The sequence below is a fragment of the Zalophus californianus genome, chromosome 1 (assembly GCF_009762305.2).
Source record: "Zalophus californianus isolate mZalCal1 chromosome 1, mZalCal1.pri.v2, whole genome shotgun sequence".
NCBI classification, from domain to species: domain Eukaryota; kingdom Metazoa; phylum Chordata; class Mammalia; order Carnivora; family Otariidae; genus Zalophus; species Zalophus californianus.
Genome location: NC_045595.1, coordinates 183,696,372 through 183,715,129, shown reverse-complemented (window position 1 = coordinate 183,715,129; position 18,758 = coordinate 183,696,372). Strand labels below are relative to the sequence as shown.

Genomic DNA, 18,758 nt, shown 5'->3' with positions numbered 1-18,758 from the left:
AGAAGTTGGACCAAGTTCATATTCATCTAATCATTCACATATTTATTCATCCAAATACATATTTTATTAACTTCTTGTGTACATTATAAGAAAACTGCTAGAAAATATTGATTCTGTCAGTATTTTTTTGTGCATAATTTTATTGCTTATTTTGGATAATAGACCAGTAGACTCTGCCTATGCAAAGAAGTATAAAATGCACTCCCTGTTTCTGGAAATTTAAAATTTGTTTGAGAATGCAAGTAAATAATAAGGATGATTTATAAAGAGCTTTACAGAGGCTTACAGGACATTATAAAGTAGATGCAAAATGAATGGGAAAGCCAATATTAAAAAACAGAGCTGCCAAGGATTATAATACCCAGAAAAGGAAGTGGAATTGGGTTTGATCTTGAAACCTCATAATAAATGAGGAAAACGTTGTTCATGGTATATTGGGCAACAGTGTTTGACTAGTAGGACAAATGGTTAACTGGACCTGCAAATCCATCTTCCCCTTCTTCCACAGTAATTATTTTCACTGTGTCACTCAGCTTCTCAGCTGATTCCCCAGCTTCTCTTGGCAGCTGGGAAGGCCAAGTGACTGCTTTGCCAAAGAAATGTGGTCTGAAGTTATGTATGCAACTTCAGTATTTCTTGCTTCAATCTTCACATCTCTTTTGCCTGTTTCCCATAAGCTGGGATGAAACATGACTAAGCCAGCTCACATCAGTATCCTTCAGTCAATAACAACATTCCATGGGATGATGGAGCAGTGGAAGCAAATCACATGGTTGCTAGAGAGTTCTTATAGAACAAAGCAACCTTCCCACACTGCTCTGCACATGGAACAGGGCTGCTTCACGTGGAATACATGGGCTTTTCTCTTGTTGCAACCAATGTGGTTTTTTTGTTTTGTTTTGTTTTTGCCACAGTGTAGTTTTTGTCCTATTTAACATAACTACTGGTGTGAATGATACAGACTCCATCCAGAGGTGTGGCAACAAAGGGCAGATGGCTGGGATGAAATGAAAAAAGGAAGATGGATAGTTCTCTCATGATAAAGAGAAAGGAAAAAGGAGGAGTGAAAAACAAGTGTTAGAGATTAATAATCCCAGTTCCACTGAGCTGGTAAGAGACAGGAGATTCAGAGAGGCTTGCTTTGGAAAAACAAAAGCTAAAGAGTTCAGTTTTTGATATGGTACCTCTGAAGCAATGACTCTACATTCAGATGAAAATACAAAGTAGGCAATTATGGATCAGGGTTGGATGTCAAAGGGCAAAGCACGTTCAGAATTCCAGATGTGGGATCCGTTTAGGTAGAAGCAGTCGTGGTAACCAGAAGGACTGCTTTCTCAGCTAGATACACAGCTATCAGATACCTCAGGAGAAGCGTGGTTCTGGCTAAAGATCAAGCTTCGAGGGACAAGGTGTCTCGCGTCAGGAGACCAATCTACTGCTTTCAAAGACATAAACAATAATAAATAACAACCCATTTGTTACAGGAGGTCCCTGCATGAAAGGATGGAGCTTTCTGATGGTAAAACATTACTGATTTTGATCAGCTGACCAGGGCTGAATGTTTACTTTGCCTCAGAGAAGCATGGTGACTAAGTCACAAGTTTTTTTGTACTCAAAGTCCTTATTTGTGCAGTGGGGTGATATACATTAAAGTGGTGATGAAATGCTGGGCTATTCATTTCTGTCTTCTCTGACTGATAAAATTCTACTCATGGTTCAAGAAAACTTTCAGGTATCAGTGCCTCTGTAAAGCCTGAACCCTGAAGAAAAATTCACAGCTTTGATTCTGCTGTATTTACAACTTAGTGTTTTTGGAGAGAAGATTTCATTTATTCTTGTGGATTTTAAGTTGCTCTGCTGGTTATGTGTTCACTATAATAAAGTTTAATTTTTCAGTAGATGGCACATACAAAAATTTCAGACTTATACATGATAATATAATAAAATTGTAATAAGCTGGGATTTAGGAAGAATGTTTTATAATTTAGAGGCAATAATTTGGTGCTGTCTAATGAGAATTCAAAAAGCTTAAAACGCATGTAATATTTTACTTACGTGCTCTACTGTATTTGAAGATCATTGATGGGTTGGTCTTCATATAGACTGTGACAAATCAGAATATCTGGATGCTGCTGTCCCTGCACTGACCATCCTTGCTCTTATACTAGATTCTGAACTCTTGGTAAGGAGACATTGTCTTATCAGCACTATACACAGTGTTGAGCTGGGTGACTGCTAGTCAGTAGACACCAAATCAGTGTTTGTTGAAAAAGGAGGCTGTTTGAGTGATTATTTTGGATAAAATCAGATAATATAGTAATCCCTTTGTCAGTAAAGTTGGTATTAAAAGTATACTTTAATTCAAAAGCATTAATTAATTAATTTAATGCATTAATTAATACATTAAAAATGTATATAATTTGATCCAGTTTTCCTCTGATCTAAGTTAGTGATATTTATTGTAATTTTAAATTAATAAACATGATCACATCTATTGAAAATATTAGAATAATTAATAGCACCATTACAGAAGATTAAACATGAAAACCACAACTACTTCCTATATTAATAAAGGTTAAAATATTTTCAATTCAAGTTAGAAAGTGGCCTTAACTGAATACACAACTTAGTATTTACTTCTGGTCTATTCCAATGCAGTTTAAGGTTTATATATGCAATTTATTTGTTTAATCAGAACAGATAATAGATACTATGAATCAGATGCTATTTTTAGCACAGATTACTAATACATTTAGCCCTCATAACAACCTCATCCCCATTTTACAGATGCAGAAAATGTGGCACAGAGAGGTCTCATATTTTATCCAGTGTCAAACTGCTAAAAAAATGTAAACTGCAGACACACGACAATTAACATGCTCCAAATGTAGTGCATTTCCTTTTCTTTAATGCTTAGCCCCACTACTCTTTATGCTATATCTAGTAAGGTGCCACCTGAAACTCAGCCTTTGAAGACAGGAACTTGGAAGTCAACCTTAAAACCTTTTTCTCATATACCACACCCACATTGTCACAGTGGTTTCCTATTACCTACAGAATAGAAGGAAAACTTCTTAGCAAAGTTCTTTCCCAATTTGATTTCCCCACCTCGACAATGTCATGTAGAGGATAGATTCTGACTCTTGGTTTCAGCTCTTGGTCTCGGGGTCCTGGGATCAGATCGACCCCGGTGCTGGACTCTGCACTTGGCAGGGAGTCTAGTCAAGGATTCTCTCCCCCACCCCAACTCTCTTTTTTTGCTCTTTCTCTCAAATAAATAAATAAATAAATAATAAATCTTTAAAAACAATATTATTCCCACAATGTCTCAGTTTCCTCATTTATAAAACAGTGCAAACATAGAAGGGATGCAGCGAGGATTTAAAGGTCTCAGAAGAGTAACTAGCATTTAGTGAAGAGCTCACAAAACATTAGATATTCTTGGAGGAAGGAAGATGGCAGAAGAGTAGGGGACCCTCATTTCATCTGGTCCCTTGAATTCAGCTAGATAGCTATCTAATCATTCTGAACACCTGTGAATTCAACCTGAGATCTAAGAGAAGAATTACTGCAATTCCACAAATAGAAAATCGACCACTTTTTGCAAGGTAGGAGGTGCAGAGAAGTGAATCTGAGGGGATATATTAGAAGATAAACTGAGGTGGGGAGGAAGCCTCTGGAAGCTGGCTGCTGGAAAGTGATATAGCAGAGAGGTACAAAATTGGAACTATTAGAAGTCTGCTCCAGGGATGGACGTCCCTGCCTGAAAGGCGCTCAGGTGGTGAAGTAAGGCAGAATACTAGGTGGGACAGTGTGGTCTCAGGATCCCTGGGGTCACAGAAAGAACGGGGGTGCCTGAGCCACCAGAGTTCCCAAGCACTGGAGCGGGGAAGCTGGTTGCAATCGGCAAGGCGTGGAGTGGCCTCTCAGCGTGGTGTTGCCATAAGCCACGAACCACACAGCACAACTGGGGGATCACTCTCCAAGCAAGGGCCCAGGAAGCAGCAAAACCACTGTGAGACCCTGCTCCTTCCCCTGGGAGGAGTAGTGCAGACGTGCACATGTTTGGTCAACTAATCCTGGAGCAGGGGCCCAGAAAACAGCAGGGCCGTGGTGAGACCCCCCTCCCTCCCCTGAGAGGATCAGTGAAGATGTGCACTGCAGGGTCCTCCGAGTTTGGAGCACACAAAAGTGACTGACTGCTTTCCCATGAAGGTGCACTGAACAGTGGGGGCCCTATCATTCAGCAATAGGGCTGGAGATCAGGGCACCGCCATTTTTTTTTTTTCCATTCTCTAAAACAGAGAGAAAAGCCTTCAGGGAACAAAAGCTTAATAGAGCCAATCTGGAGCCACCCACATTGAGCAAGGTCCCCTGCTGGGTGGTGCAACTCCACCCAGGCAAAGACACCTGAGAATCAGTGCAACAGGCCCCTCCCCCAGAAGACCATTTGGAACATCAGGCTAATACCAAGTTTATGGGTCATACAGAACTGAAAAATGCCTGCACTAGGGGAAAACAGTATATAGAATTTGAGGTTTTTTCTCATGATTCTTTAGTCTGTCAATTTAAAATTTTCTTTTTCTTTTATCCCTTTCCAACTAGCTTCTTATTTTATCAACTCTTTCTTTTTAGGTCTTATATTATATAACCCCTTATATTATATAACCCCTTATATTATAGGGGTTCCAGAGGGAGAGGAAAAGGGGGGGGAGAAGGTATTTTTGAGCAAATTATAACTGATAACTTCCCTAATCTGGGGAGGGAAATAGGCATTCAAGTCCAGGAGGCACAGGGAACACCCCTCAAGTGAAAAAAAATAGATCAACACCCCTATATATAATAGTGAAGCTTGCAAATCTCAGAGATAAAGAGAAGATCCTGAAAGCAGCTTGAGACAAAAGTTCCTTCACCTACAAGGGTAGGAACATTAGACTGGCAGCAGGCCTATCCACAGAGACTTGGCAGGCTAGAAAGGACTGGCATGATATAGTCAGGGTGCTAAATGAGAAAAACATGCAGCCAAGAATACTTTATTTAGCAAGGCTGTCATTAAGAATGTAAGGAGAGATAACAGGGCTTCCAGAACAAACAGAAACTAAAAGAATTTTTGATCACTAAACCAGCCCTATAAGAAATATTAAAGGGGATCCTGTGAGCAAAGACAGAGCTCAAAAGTAACAGACCAGAAAGAAACAGAGACATTACACAGAAACAGTAATTTTATAGGTAATACAATCCACTAAATTTATCTTTCAATACCTAATAAATGCTCCAATCAAAAGGCACAGGGTATCAGATTGGATAAAAAAGCAAGAGCCACTGATATACTGTCTACAAGAGACTAATTTTAAACCCAAAGACACCTCCAGACTGAAAGTGAAGGAGTGGAGAACATTTATCATGCTAATGGACATCGAAAGAAAGGTGGGATAGCAATCCTTGTATTAGACAAATTAGATTTTAAACCAAGGACTGTAGTAAAGGATGAAGGGGGACACTATATAATACTTAAAATCCAACAAGAATATCTAACAATTATAAATATTTATGCTCCCAACTTGGGAGTAGCCAATTATATAAACTAATTAATAACAAAATTAAAGAAACACATTGACAATAATACAATAATAGTAGGGGACTTTAACACCCCACTCACTTCAAGGGACAGATCATTTAAGAAGAATATCAACAAGGAAACAAAGGCTTTGAATGACACACTGGACCAGATGGACTTCACAGATATATACAAAGCATTTCATCCTAAAGCAACAAAATACACATTCTTTTGGAGTGCACATGGAACATTCTCCAGAATAGATCACATATTGGGTCACAAATCAGGTCTCAACTGGTACCAAAAGGAAATTTGGAAGGAACTCAAATATGTGGAGGTTAAAGAGCATCCTACTAAAGAATGAATGGGCCAACCAGGAAATTAAAGAGAAATTAAAAATTTCATGGAAACAAATGAAAATGAAAACACAATTGTTCAAAACCTTTGAGATGAAGCAAAGGCGGTCCTAAGAGGGAAGTACATAGCAATACAAGCCTTTCTCAAGAAACTAGAAAAGTCTCAAAGACACAAGTTAACCTTACACCTAAAGGAGCTGGAGAAAGAACAGCAAATAAAGCTTAAACCCAGCCGGAGAAGAGAACTAATAAAGATTAGAGCAGAAATCAATGAAATAGAAACCAAAATAACAGTAGAGCAGATCAACAAAACCAGAAGCTCGTTCTTTGAAAGAATTAAAAAGATTGAGAGTGAAGGCTAAAGGCTGCTTGTGGGCATGGAAGGGGCATTGGGCCTCTTGGTGCCATCGTGTCCTAAATGAGCCCATGGTGTGTGGGTGGGAGACAACCCAGGGTCCTGACCCTGTCCCACCACTGCTGTGTGGCCTGTTTCCTGGCATGGTTTCATCCTGATCTGGGAGCCTTCTAACACTGCCCACCTTTCCTCCCCATGCAGCCCCCCGACCATGCCCACTGGCATGTCCTGGGCCACCTACATGAAAATGCTCACTGCCAGCCTCCTGACCACGTGCACTGGGGTGAAGTGGTGCACAGGAACTACTGGCCAGACCTGACAATACTTGAAATTCCACCAAAGCCTGGAGAACTCAAAACGGAGCTTTTGGGACTGAAAAAGAGACAACATGAACCTCAAATTTCTCAACAATAGAAACCTCAAAATACTTAAAACTGCCAAGAATTCTGTGAATAATATTATAAGTATTAAATATATATTTTTAAGTTAAAAAACAAAGATTGATAATCCCCTAGCCAGATGTATCAAAAAGAAAAAAGAAAGGACCCAAATTAATAAAATCATGAATGAAAAAGAAGAGATCACCACCAACACCAAGGAAATACAGACAATTTTTAGAGAGGGGTGCCTGGGTGGCTCAGTTGGTTAAGCATCTGACTTCAGCTCAGGTCATGATCCCGGGGTCCTGGGATCGAGCCCCGCATTGGGCTCCCTGCTTTGTGGGGAGTCTGTTTCTCCCTCTCCTGATACTTTCTCTCTCCCTCTCTCAAATAAATAAACACAATCTTTTAAAAAAAGGAACATATTATTAGCAACTATATGCCAACAAATTAGGCAATCTGGAAGAAATAGATGCATTCCTAGAGATGTATAAACTACCAAAACTGAAATAGGAAGCAATAGAAAACCTGAACAGACCCATAACCAGCAAGGAAATTAAAGCAGTAACCAAAAATCTCCCAACAAACAAGAGGCCAGGGCCTGTTAGCTTCCCAGGGGAATTCCACCAAACATTTAAAGAAGAACTAATACCTATTCTTCTGAAACTGTTTCAAAAAATAGAAAATGGAAGGAAAACTTCCAAACTCTTTCTATGAGACCAGCATTACCTTGATTCCAAAACAAAGACCCCACCACAAAGAAGAATTACAGACCAATATCCCTGATGAACATGGATGCCAAAATTCTCACCAAGATACTAGCCAATAGGACCTAACAGTACATTAAAAGGATTATTCACCATGACCAAGTGGGATTTATTCCTGAGCTCCAAGGGTGGTTCAATATCCACAAATCAATCAGTGTGATACACTATATTAATAAAAGAAAGGACAAGAAGCATATGATCCTTTCAATAGATGCACAAAAAGCATTTCACAAAGTACAGCATTTTTCTCAATTAAAACTCTTCACAGTGTAAGGATAGAGGGAACAAAACTTAATATCATAAAAGCCATAAACAAAAAGCCCACAGCGAATATCATTCTCAATGGGGAACACTGAGAACATTTCCCCTAAGGTCAGGAACATGACAGGGATGTCCACTCTTATCACTGTTGTTCAACAGAGTACTAGAAGTCCTAGCCTCAACAACCAGGCAACAAAAAGGAATAAAACACGTTTAAATTGGAAAAGAAAAAGTTAAACTCCCACTCTTCACAGATGACGTGATACTTTATGTGGAAAGCCCACAAAACTCCACCCCAAAATTTCTAGAACTCATACAGGAATTCAGCAACATGGCAGGATATAAAATCAATGCACAGAAACCAGTTGCATTCCTACACACTAATAATGAGACAGAAGAAAGAGAAATTAAGAAATTGATTCCATTTACAATTGCACTAAAAACCATTAGATGCCTAGGAAGAAACCTAAACCAAAGAGGTAAAGGATCTGTAATCTAAAAATTACAGAACACCTATCAAAGAAATTAAGGAAGACACAAAGAAGTGGAAAAACATTCCATGCTCATGGATTGGAAGAATAAATATTGTTAAAATGTACACTACCCAGAACAGTCTACACATTCAATGCAATCCCTATCAAAATATCATTGACATTTTTCACAGAGCTGGAACAAAGAATCCTAAGATTTGTATGGAACCAGAAAAGACCCTGAATAAACAGAGAAATGTTGAAAAAGTACACCAAAGTTGGTGGCATCACAATTCTGGATTTCAAGCTACATTACAAAGCTGTAATCATCAAGACAGTATGGTACTGGCACAAAAATAGACACATAGATCAACTGAACAGAATAGAGAATCCAGAATCTTTGAGAAAGCAGGAAAGAATATCCAATGGAAAAAAGACAGTCTCTTCAACAAATGGTGTTCAGAAAATTGGACAGCCACATGCAGAAGAATGAAACTGGACCATTTTCTTACACTATACACAAAGATAAACTGTATGAAAGACCTCTTTGACCTCGGCCGCAGCAACTTCTTGCTAGACACGTCTCCAAGGGCAAGGGAAACAAAGTAAAAAATGAACTATTGGGACTTCATAAAGATAACAAGCTTCTGCACAGCAAAGGAAACAGTCAACAAAACTAAAAGGCAACCTACAGAATGGGAGAAAATATTCACAAATGACATATCAGATAAAGGGCTAGTATCCAAGATCTACAAAGAACGTATCAAACTCAATACCCAAAAAACAAATAATCCAGTCAAGAAATGGGCAGAAGACATGACTAAAAGGCAACCTACAGAATGGGAGAAAATATTCACAAATGACATATCAGATAAAGGGCTAGTATCCAAGATCTACAAAGAACGTATCAAACTCAATACCCAAAAAACAAATAATCCAGTCAAGAAATGGGCAGAAGACATGAACAGACATTTCGCCAAAGAAGACATACAAATGGCCAACAGGACATGAAATAATGCTCCACATCACTTGGCATCAGGGAAATACAAATGAAAACCACAATGAGATGCTACCTCACACCAATCAGAATGGCTAAAATTAATAAGAAAGGAAACAACAAATGTTGGAGAAGATGAGGAGAAAGGGGAACCCTCCTACACTGTTGGTGGGAATGAGAGCTGGTATAGTCACTCTGGAAAACAGTATGGAGGTTCCTCAAGAAGTTGAAAATAGAGCTACTCTATGACCCAGCAATTGCACTACTGGGTATTTACCCCAAATATACAAATGTAGTGCTCTAAAGGGGCACCTGCACCCCAATGTTTATAGCAGCAATGTTCACAATAGCCGAAGTATGGAAGAACCCAGATGTTCATAAACAGATGAATGGATAAAGAAGATGTGGCATATATATACAATGGAATATTACTCAGCCATCAGAAAGGATGAATGCTTACCATTTACATTGACATGGATGGAACTGGAGGGTATTATGCTGAGCAAAATAAGTCAATCAGAGAAAGACAATTATATGGTTTCACTCATATGTGGAATGTAAGAAACAGTGGAGAGGATCATAGGGAAAGGGAGGGAAAACTGAATGGGAAATCATCAGAGACGCAGACAAACCATAGGAGACTCTTAACTACAGGAAACAAACTGAGGGTTGCTGGAGGGGAGGTTGATGGGGAGATGGGACAATTGGGTGATGGGCATTAAGGAGGGTACATGATGTGATGAACACCGGGTGTTATACGCACCTGATGAATTACTAAATTCTACATCTGAAACCAATGATGTACTATACATTGGCTAATTGAATTTAAATAAAAAGACATTAGATATTCTTGTAATTTTATTGTTACATTATTACAGTTCTTTGTGCATCAGGCTCTCATATGCAAACAGTTCTGAACTCCCTGTGGTTCATTAAGTGTATATCTTCTTTAATGTACAAAAGCAAGTCTTCTAACAATTCATTTTTGATCTTTGAAATGCCTTCATATGCAGTGTTTTCTTTGCCTGGTAAACTCCTACTCTTCCTGCAGTACCTTTCCTGGCCACCTCAGAGAGTGTTAGGCACGTGTCTTCTGCTTTCCCAGAACAAGTGCTTTTATTATAATATCTATCATAATGTATTGCAATTACTTGATTTTTACTGTCTGTCTCTCCAGGAAAATGCCAAATTTTCCAATACTGCTCGATGGGACAAAAGGTTAAACGAGCAAATGGACAGTGGAATACCTCTTTATTTTTCATAAAGCAATTTCACACATAAGTACTAACTACTTTTGGGTTGCACAGCAAACATTTTAGATAGGGCGTCAGGGGCACACCTATATTGATGACAGCTCCCAAATATGTTTATACCGGTATGTACCAAACTTGGCATTGGGTGGATGCCAACTACAGTCTGACTTTCTGTTCCCTGGAGACGCTTTGTCCTATTCCCCCCACCAGTGAAGGGTATAGACCGAGACTATAGCTGAGGTTTGAGTTGACACCTTAATCTTCTGCATTTCCCTAATACCAGGTTTCAAAGTTTATGTTATTAAGAGAGCTTTAAAGCTCAGCCTTCACCTCAGCCTTCTGGTGTCACCTGGCCTAAGGGCTTAATAGCTTTCCTAAGCCCTTAAGTAAATAATTTAAGGAATTTACCATTACTCTATTGAATGAACTTTGGAGGCCCACATATAGGGCATCTCATTTTAACATACATGATTCATTTCTCAAGATTTAGTAATTGACAAATTTATTGAGGTGAAATGAGCATTATATGTATTTTCCTTAGGGTAAAAAAAGGAAAAGCAGAACAATAATTCCCCAGTTGTTTTAAGGATAGTACTATTTAAAATTGCAGAAAAATTATGAAGATATTCAAAAGTTAGCCAATAAAAACACAAGGCAATTAAGGGGTTAAAATGAGTCATGTAATAGGCATTATTACCTTCTATGGGACAGAAAGATTTATATTTAGAATATCTTAGCCCTTACTGACTATAAAATAATCGATCCTCTGTTTTATAACTAAAGAAAAATATAAATAACAACATATTAAAATAAAGCTAAAGAAAATAAAAAACCCTGAGAATTATCTAAATCTGAATAATAAGACCAAAATGAATCTTTTGAGTGGCAAAATTCAAATAATTTCAATTTTGCAATAATCTTAATACAATTAGCATGGAAGAAAAAATTAATGTCCAATGTTCTTTGTTTCCCATGGCCTCAAAAATAGAGAGGGATTTTGTTTTCCAAAATATCATCATATTGCTAGAATATTTGTAGAGCACTTTAACAGGTCATAAAAAATTGGACTGGCATGTTGCTCATGCTACATTTGACCCATCCTGCATAAGAGAAAATGTACATAGGAAGATAGAGACTTTAAATGACATTGAGAACAAATGTCTTAATGTTTCCATTGTTTCATAAAACAACCATATTCTCCAAAATAAAAACAAAAGAAATCATAACAACCAAACAAAAATAACAATTTCCATGGAATTATTTTTTTAAATATGCATTGCTCTTTCAAAATTATACAATACAATATTTTGAATTTATTATTGGGAAAATAAAAATCCTTTTGGTTTGGAAACGCTGTGCTGCATTAATATTGTTTGATTGTTTTACAGATGTCTAATTAACTGCCAAAGGCAAAAAATACTATTCCATAAATCTAATGGACATACACTGCAAATTAAGAAAAAAACAAACACTAAACCTTAGAGTCAGGCACTTCAGACAAAATATATTTCTTAGTTTAGACCAAGATCTATATACACATGTAAAGTGACATGGAAATCAGACTTAATTTGCTATGGGCCAACTTCTACCTTTGGATGGTTTATGCATAACTTTTGTTGAAGTCACTAAGAATTACCCTTGATCCCCAAGATCCTAATTGGATCTCCCTCTCCCCCTTTCCACAATAAACAATAGTGAAGAACAAATGACTCTAGCCCTAAACATTTAGGCTTAATATTCAATAGAGATAGGTAATTTTAAATGATTAGTAAATAAAAATTAAATCTGAAAATATACACATACAAGCAAGTACTAACATATCACTATGGGTGAAACTATAGTCAAAAAATTTTTGTAAAAGGACTTCAGACTTAAGAATGAAGTGGAGTAAGTCGGAGGGGGAGACAAACTATGAGAGACGGACTCTGAAAAACAAACTGAGGGTTCTAGAGGGGAGGCGGGTGGGGGGGATGGGTTAGTCTGGTGATGGGTATTAAAGAGGGCACATTCTGCGTGGAGCACTGGGTGTTATGCACAAACAATGAATCATGGAACACTACATCAAGAACTAATGATGTAATGTATGGTGATTAACATAACAATAAAAAAATTTTTTAAAAAAGGACTTCAGACTTATGATTCAAGAGAAATAACTGGTAATTCCAAATGTGAAGTTCAAAAAAGATGGATTTAGCTCTCCCTTAACATGAGTTTGCATATATAGTATAAACATTTAAAAAAACAGAATGACATTAAGGACAGGTTGAGAATATAAAAAATTATAATTATCAGAAATAGAGTAGTCTAATGTCAAGAAAATAGATAATACTTCTCTGTTGTTGTTTTGTTTTAAAGATAAAGTTCTACTTTACAAACAGCTTATCAAGATATTGATACCAAATGGACTTTGTGTCATCATAGGTTTCTTCTTCTGGTCACACGGAGGTTGTCTCCCCCCCCACCCTTCCCCCACCCCATGTGAACAGCACGTTTTCCTTACCCACCGCTTTCCCAAAGTTAGCATTCCTAGTGCGTGGCTTTGCAATATAGTACTCATAAGTATGTTTCTATAGATGGAGATTTTACACAGTGTGTATTTCAAAGGAAGCATTCACATGCTAAGGAAGAATGTGGCAAGTCTTCTAACAACTCATTTTTGATCTCTGAAATGGTCTTCCTTAAGGATGGACCCAAATAATCAATTTTGCCTTGGTGCAAAGAAACTTTGAACCCTACTTAAAAACTGAGATGCCTCATTATTTGTTTTCGTATTAATTACTACTTTATGCACTAGCCTGGACTTGGACATTTTCTTAAAATGTAAGTGTGATTATATTATTCACTATTAAAAGTTTTCAACGGGGCTCCTGGGTGGCTCAGTTGGTTAAGCGCCTGCCTTCGGCTCAGGTCATGATCCTGGAGTCCCAGGATCGAGTCCCACATCGGGCTTCCTGCTCGGCAGGGAGTCTGCTTCTCCCTCTGATCCTCTTCCCTCTCATGCTCTCATCTCTCATTCTCTCTCTCTCAAATAAATAAATAAAATCTTAAAAAAAAAGTTTTCAATACTTTTCTATCTTTACTAGGGAAAAAATTGAAATTTTGGTATGGAATATGTGCTCTTTCATATTTTGGCTTCCTAAATTCATCTCTTATAGTCCCCCCACTGGATCAGTGCTTTTGTACATGCTATTCTTGGAATGCACTCCTTTCCCCCACCTTCCCTGAGGGGGGGCTCCCCCTCATCTAATAAATTCACTTCACCTTTCGACCCTAAATTTTCTCTAAACTATTTCAGTTGTTTTGACCACTCTCCTTTGGTACATAAATGTTTAAAAAAAGGAAGAACCAGGGGTGCCTGGCTCGCTTAGTCAGAGGAGCCTGAGACTCTTCATCTGGGGAATGTGGGTTCGAGCCCCATGTTGGGTGTAGAGATTACTTAAAAAAACAAAACAAAACAAAACAAAACCTAAAAAAAAAAAAAAAAAGAAAAAAGAAAAAAAGAAGAAGAACCAAAAACAGGTACCTGAGAAGTGAAAAGTAATAGAGGGGGAAGAGCTAGAGTAATGGAGGGAGTGAGGAGTCCTGTTACTGGCAGAAAAACCTACCTAGAATTATTCAGGCCTGACCTGAATACAGTTACCAAGGCAATTACAAGAAGTCTTTACCTGGCAGCCTGCAAAGGGGAAGCTGCCTTCCTTACACCAGACTTAGTACACAGCTGATGCAAGGCACTGCCTATGGTCAAGGACTCAGGCCTTCTGGTTGGCCCTGTGCTCCTGCATATTTGCATTCCTAGTCCAGGCTCCTTCACTCAGAGACCTCTTTATGTGGGGTCTTCAGCTGAGGCCTTCTTCAGTGCCTCTCCTGCAGCCTCCTTACTGGGGAGCCTGGGGTCTGGAGACAAGAGGGGGAATTCTTGAAGATACTTCCCCCACTCTTACTACTCAGTAATTTTTCAGTCCCTATCACTCTCTACCCACTCCTTCCCCCTCTCTCTGGGCCCCAGGATATAGAACTACCTGAGCCTTTTGTTCAGGGCTTCCTTAATGGTAAGATGACCCCCAAGTCAATGCTGATCCATGCCATTCAATGGGGGAAAAGGAATGGGGAGGGGAGGGAGAGGCACTTTCTCTGGTTTCAGCCTCTTGCTTATACTACCTCAGTAAGTGATCAAAGACTTGACTGTGAACTTTCACTTTTGGCTTGTTGCTTAAATTCACTACTCCAATACTGAGCAGTTCTGCTCCCTCCAGCTCAGCTGAGCTCCTGACATTAGGAGGGCAAGACAGTAATGGATTCCAGGGAGATTCTGTACAACTTGAAGAGGGTAATAAATGGGAGAGCAGAAGTAGAACTATCTATGAAATTTTACCCTGGCTCTCAATGTCATGGTCACTGTTGCTAATAACTGATTTGTTAAATTCATGACATTTTAGAGTCTTTAGCACTTACATAAAAACTGAAGAGCAAATTTGAGGAATAACAAAAAAATTGATGGAAATTTTTCATTCTTTTATTTTCCCCAGTAAGAGAGGTACCCTACATTTACTTTGGCCATCTTTAGAGGAGCGAAGCAGTTCAGAGTTCTGATGGTATCTTTCTTCTACAGGGGAAGTGAGGGTGGGATGGGGAAAAATACAATGGCAAAATTTTCTTGGAAAATGATTGAATCTTATAGATTTTATATTTTATACCAATATTTTATATTTTATATCTTGAAAGCCTAAAAAGAGAAGTAACCAGATTCTTGAGCAAAATAAGGAAGGAGGTATAGTGATCCGAACCCTGAATGGACAGTTAATCCTGCACTGGCCCAGTGCTTCAATGATGGTTTGTACCTTGAAAATGGCTGTTCATTTGAACAGGGGACTGGGTGCTTGCTATAAGACATCTGCCAATACCTACAGCAGTAGTCAGGAGAGAGACCATTAAATTCTAGCCTAAATATTCTACGCCAGCTGTTATTTTTCATTTGTCACTCATATTTAAGGCTTCTTCAAGGTACAGGGTATACCAGATATCCTACATTTCAAAGAGACTATAGCTTGGAGACCCCTGAAGTTGAACTGGGATATGTTTTGCACCACAAAAGAGGCAGTAGGGTGCAATCTACAGTTACATATTTAAACTTCTGTAAACCATTTATGAGTTATTTTTTCCATAAAGTTGGCAAAGATATTTATCTTAGCATTGCATGAATTAGCATGAGACCCACACCTGAGAAGCTCTTTCATTCCACCTGGAATTAAAGTATACATTTGTGAAAGTGATACAATATAATGGTTCCAAAATAACATCTTAATGAAAAGTCACATGACTAAATACTCAAGACTATTATTATTATTAAAATTCCTGTTACAGGTCCTTGACAGTCATTTCAAATCAGAAATTCAGTGGTCAAGCCAATATTAATTTGACTAACTGGATACAATCTAATTTCAGATTTTAAAGTATAAAAGGAAGCCAATGCACTAATAATTAATAAGCAAATGCAAAAACGTTTGAAGACAACAGGTGCCAGGCATTATTTAAATCAGAGCTTTAGTAAACAGATCCAGAACTGAATGACTATGATGGAAGAGAATTATTAAAGGGAGGAAGAAAATGTAGCATATTATGACAACAATTCAAAAGCACAGGCTTCTTGACTTTAAGAGCCATTCACACTTCTTCTTTTATTGCTTAGATTTCAAAACTACATCTCCTACAAAAACATGAAACATTATTTTGGATTTAGAATTTTATAAGTCCAAACAGAAAAACAGTACTTATGGTTATACTGTATAATTTGCAATATGTATTGAATCTCTACACTGAACATATTTAAAACAAATATTGATAGATATTAATAAACTAAAATTTAAGAAATTGCTATGCTAGGACCTGATGATATCTGTATCTATAGACATAGACATAGATATATATAAAATGTAAATTTCTGAAAGGATCAAATTAACTGGTACTTTCTGGTTAATCGGTGTTTTTTTTTTAATTAAGAAAATCTGAAAATTTGTTGAAAAAAGTTTTTTCCCCTCAGTTTAATAGAGGATTCAAAATCAAAACAATTATGAATTTCATAGCAAAGATTAGTTTGAAGATCATGGCAGAAATTATGAAATTCTTAGTCGTGTGTACATGAGGCTTTTTGGGTTCATTACTCTAAAATTCATGCAAGATCTACACTTTGAATTTTTTTTAAGATAAGGTATGCCTGTATCATTGAAAAATATAACCACAATATTAACACCACCTCCCTAAAAAGTTTGACAGTGATTTTTAAATACTACCCATATCCAGATAGCATTCACATTTCCACTTTGATTTTAAACACCCATGAGAGATAGTGTCTGAATACTATGAAACATAAACTTTGGACTGCGCCAGAAAATCCTTCCCAAGCTTTTTTCCTACTGTTCCTCACACTTTTTTTTTCAACAAACAGACAGACACATTCAAAGGTGAGTTTGAAATATAAAGAAGTCAGCATGAGACTTATATAAAGACCTTGAGAAACAATAATAATAAAAGAGTGAAAAAAAGAAAAAGCCCCATGAAGACTGTAAATCACCTAAAAAATCACTAAAATCAGTCCTTTAGAGAAATAATTCTCTTCAGCTTCAATAAAGTATTACAAATAAAGAAAAGAAAAAGGGCCTTTAAGAAAAGATATATTTAAAAAGAAAGAAAGATGGAAGGAAGGACAAATTTCAAGACTAAAGGATGAGAAGTGAGCTGACACAGTTAAAAGAAACAATAGCTATATTCGAAGGGAAGGAGGAGTAACAGAGAAAGCAGGAGAAGATATACAACTTAACCCAGTCAGCATCCTCAGGTGTGAGGAAGTCACACAAAGCAAAATGAAAAAGAGCAAAAGTCTACAGTTATGCAGGACATAATAGAAGAGAAAGACAACACACTTTCAACATTAACATGATTGGTTTTCATAAAGAATTGTACAAAAATAGAAAAGAATAGAAAAGAATTTAAAAATATTACAGGCAAGATATAAACTTTCATTAAATGAGTACTTGAATCTACAAATCAAAAGGAAACAGTTATTCCAGGAAAATTTACATGAAATGACCACTCTGTGGGTCTTTGACCTGGAACCCCAGATACCCTCATGGCTAATTCATTCACACGGCCCCAGTAAGGTTTCCCTAATGACCCTGCATCAAATAGCATCACCACTTACAACTGATCCATGATTCCAGTACCTTTTTACATTTTTTTCCCCAAAGTACTGATCACTATCTGACATTAGATAGATGGGTAGACAGACATATAAACAGATAAATAGATATTTGCTTATCATCTTTCTTCTCAATTAAAAAGCATGCTCTAAGAAGCTAGCCTTTCTTTCCCCTTACACTATTGTATCACCAAAACTATGCTTCTACATCAAAGGTACTTATTAAGTATTTTTGAACAAATAAATTAAATTTAATATTTTTAGTAAATAAAGAATCATATAGTAATCTGGGCAGAAACAGGCAGATCACATTTGAGAGGAAAATATGTATTGATCTGAATTGTCCAGAGTAACATCTGATTAAAGACAGAGAAGCAAGGAAATACTTAATCAAAGTGCATCCTGAAATTGGCTTCAAAGTACAAAGACAATAGGCAGGAATTTACAAGAATGCTTGGGGAATGCATGAAGAAATTAAACATTTCAAAAATGAAATCCTGGCAAAAAATTGGGGTAATCCATTTAAATACAAATCTAAGGCTAAACAACAGTACAAATTATGGTTACAGAATAAAATGGGAATGTTATAAAACTTGACACTATGAACATATTAATATAATTAATGGTAATTAAGATATAGAGGAGGAAAGTTATATGCAAAGGTCCTGATTTCTGTCATCCATTGCTGGGAACTGATACTATCTAAATTTGAAATATGAGGTGAAAATGATTGATTTTTTTGATGGGCACTAAGGAGGGCACTTGATGTAATGAGCATGTGTTGTATGCAACTGATAAATCAGTAACTCTACCTTTGAAACTAATAATACACTATATGTTAATTAATTGATTTGAAATAAAAAATACTGAATTTTTAAAAAGTTTTTCATAATCTTTTTTTCTTAATTTTAGAGGTATGACTGGGAACTAATATTCCATTTATTTATTTCTCTCTGTTTATGTATCTCAGTATATACATCTCTCTATTCTTTCAATTATCTACACTGCTAACATAATGTCTCAGTTTTCTCAGCTATGAAATGGTGATAACAATATGCTTAATAATAAAAACTTAATTATTATAACACTATAATTACTAATATAATAATAGCACTTATAGCATAGGGGAGTAGGAAGATTAACGAATTGATACATGTAAAGACTTAAAAC

General features: G+C 37.1%; 1 protein-coding gene and 1 pseudogene across 1 annotated transcript in view; one reads left to right on the top strand and one right to left on the bottom strand.

Moving 5' to 3' along the window:
- ROBO1 (roundabout guidance receptor 1) overlaps positions 1-18,758 on the bottom strand; it is a 1,115,645-nt gene that overhangs the window by 845,051 nt on the left and 251,836 nt on the right.
- LOC113917418 lies at positions 6,480-6,682 on the top strand (annotated as a pseudogene).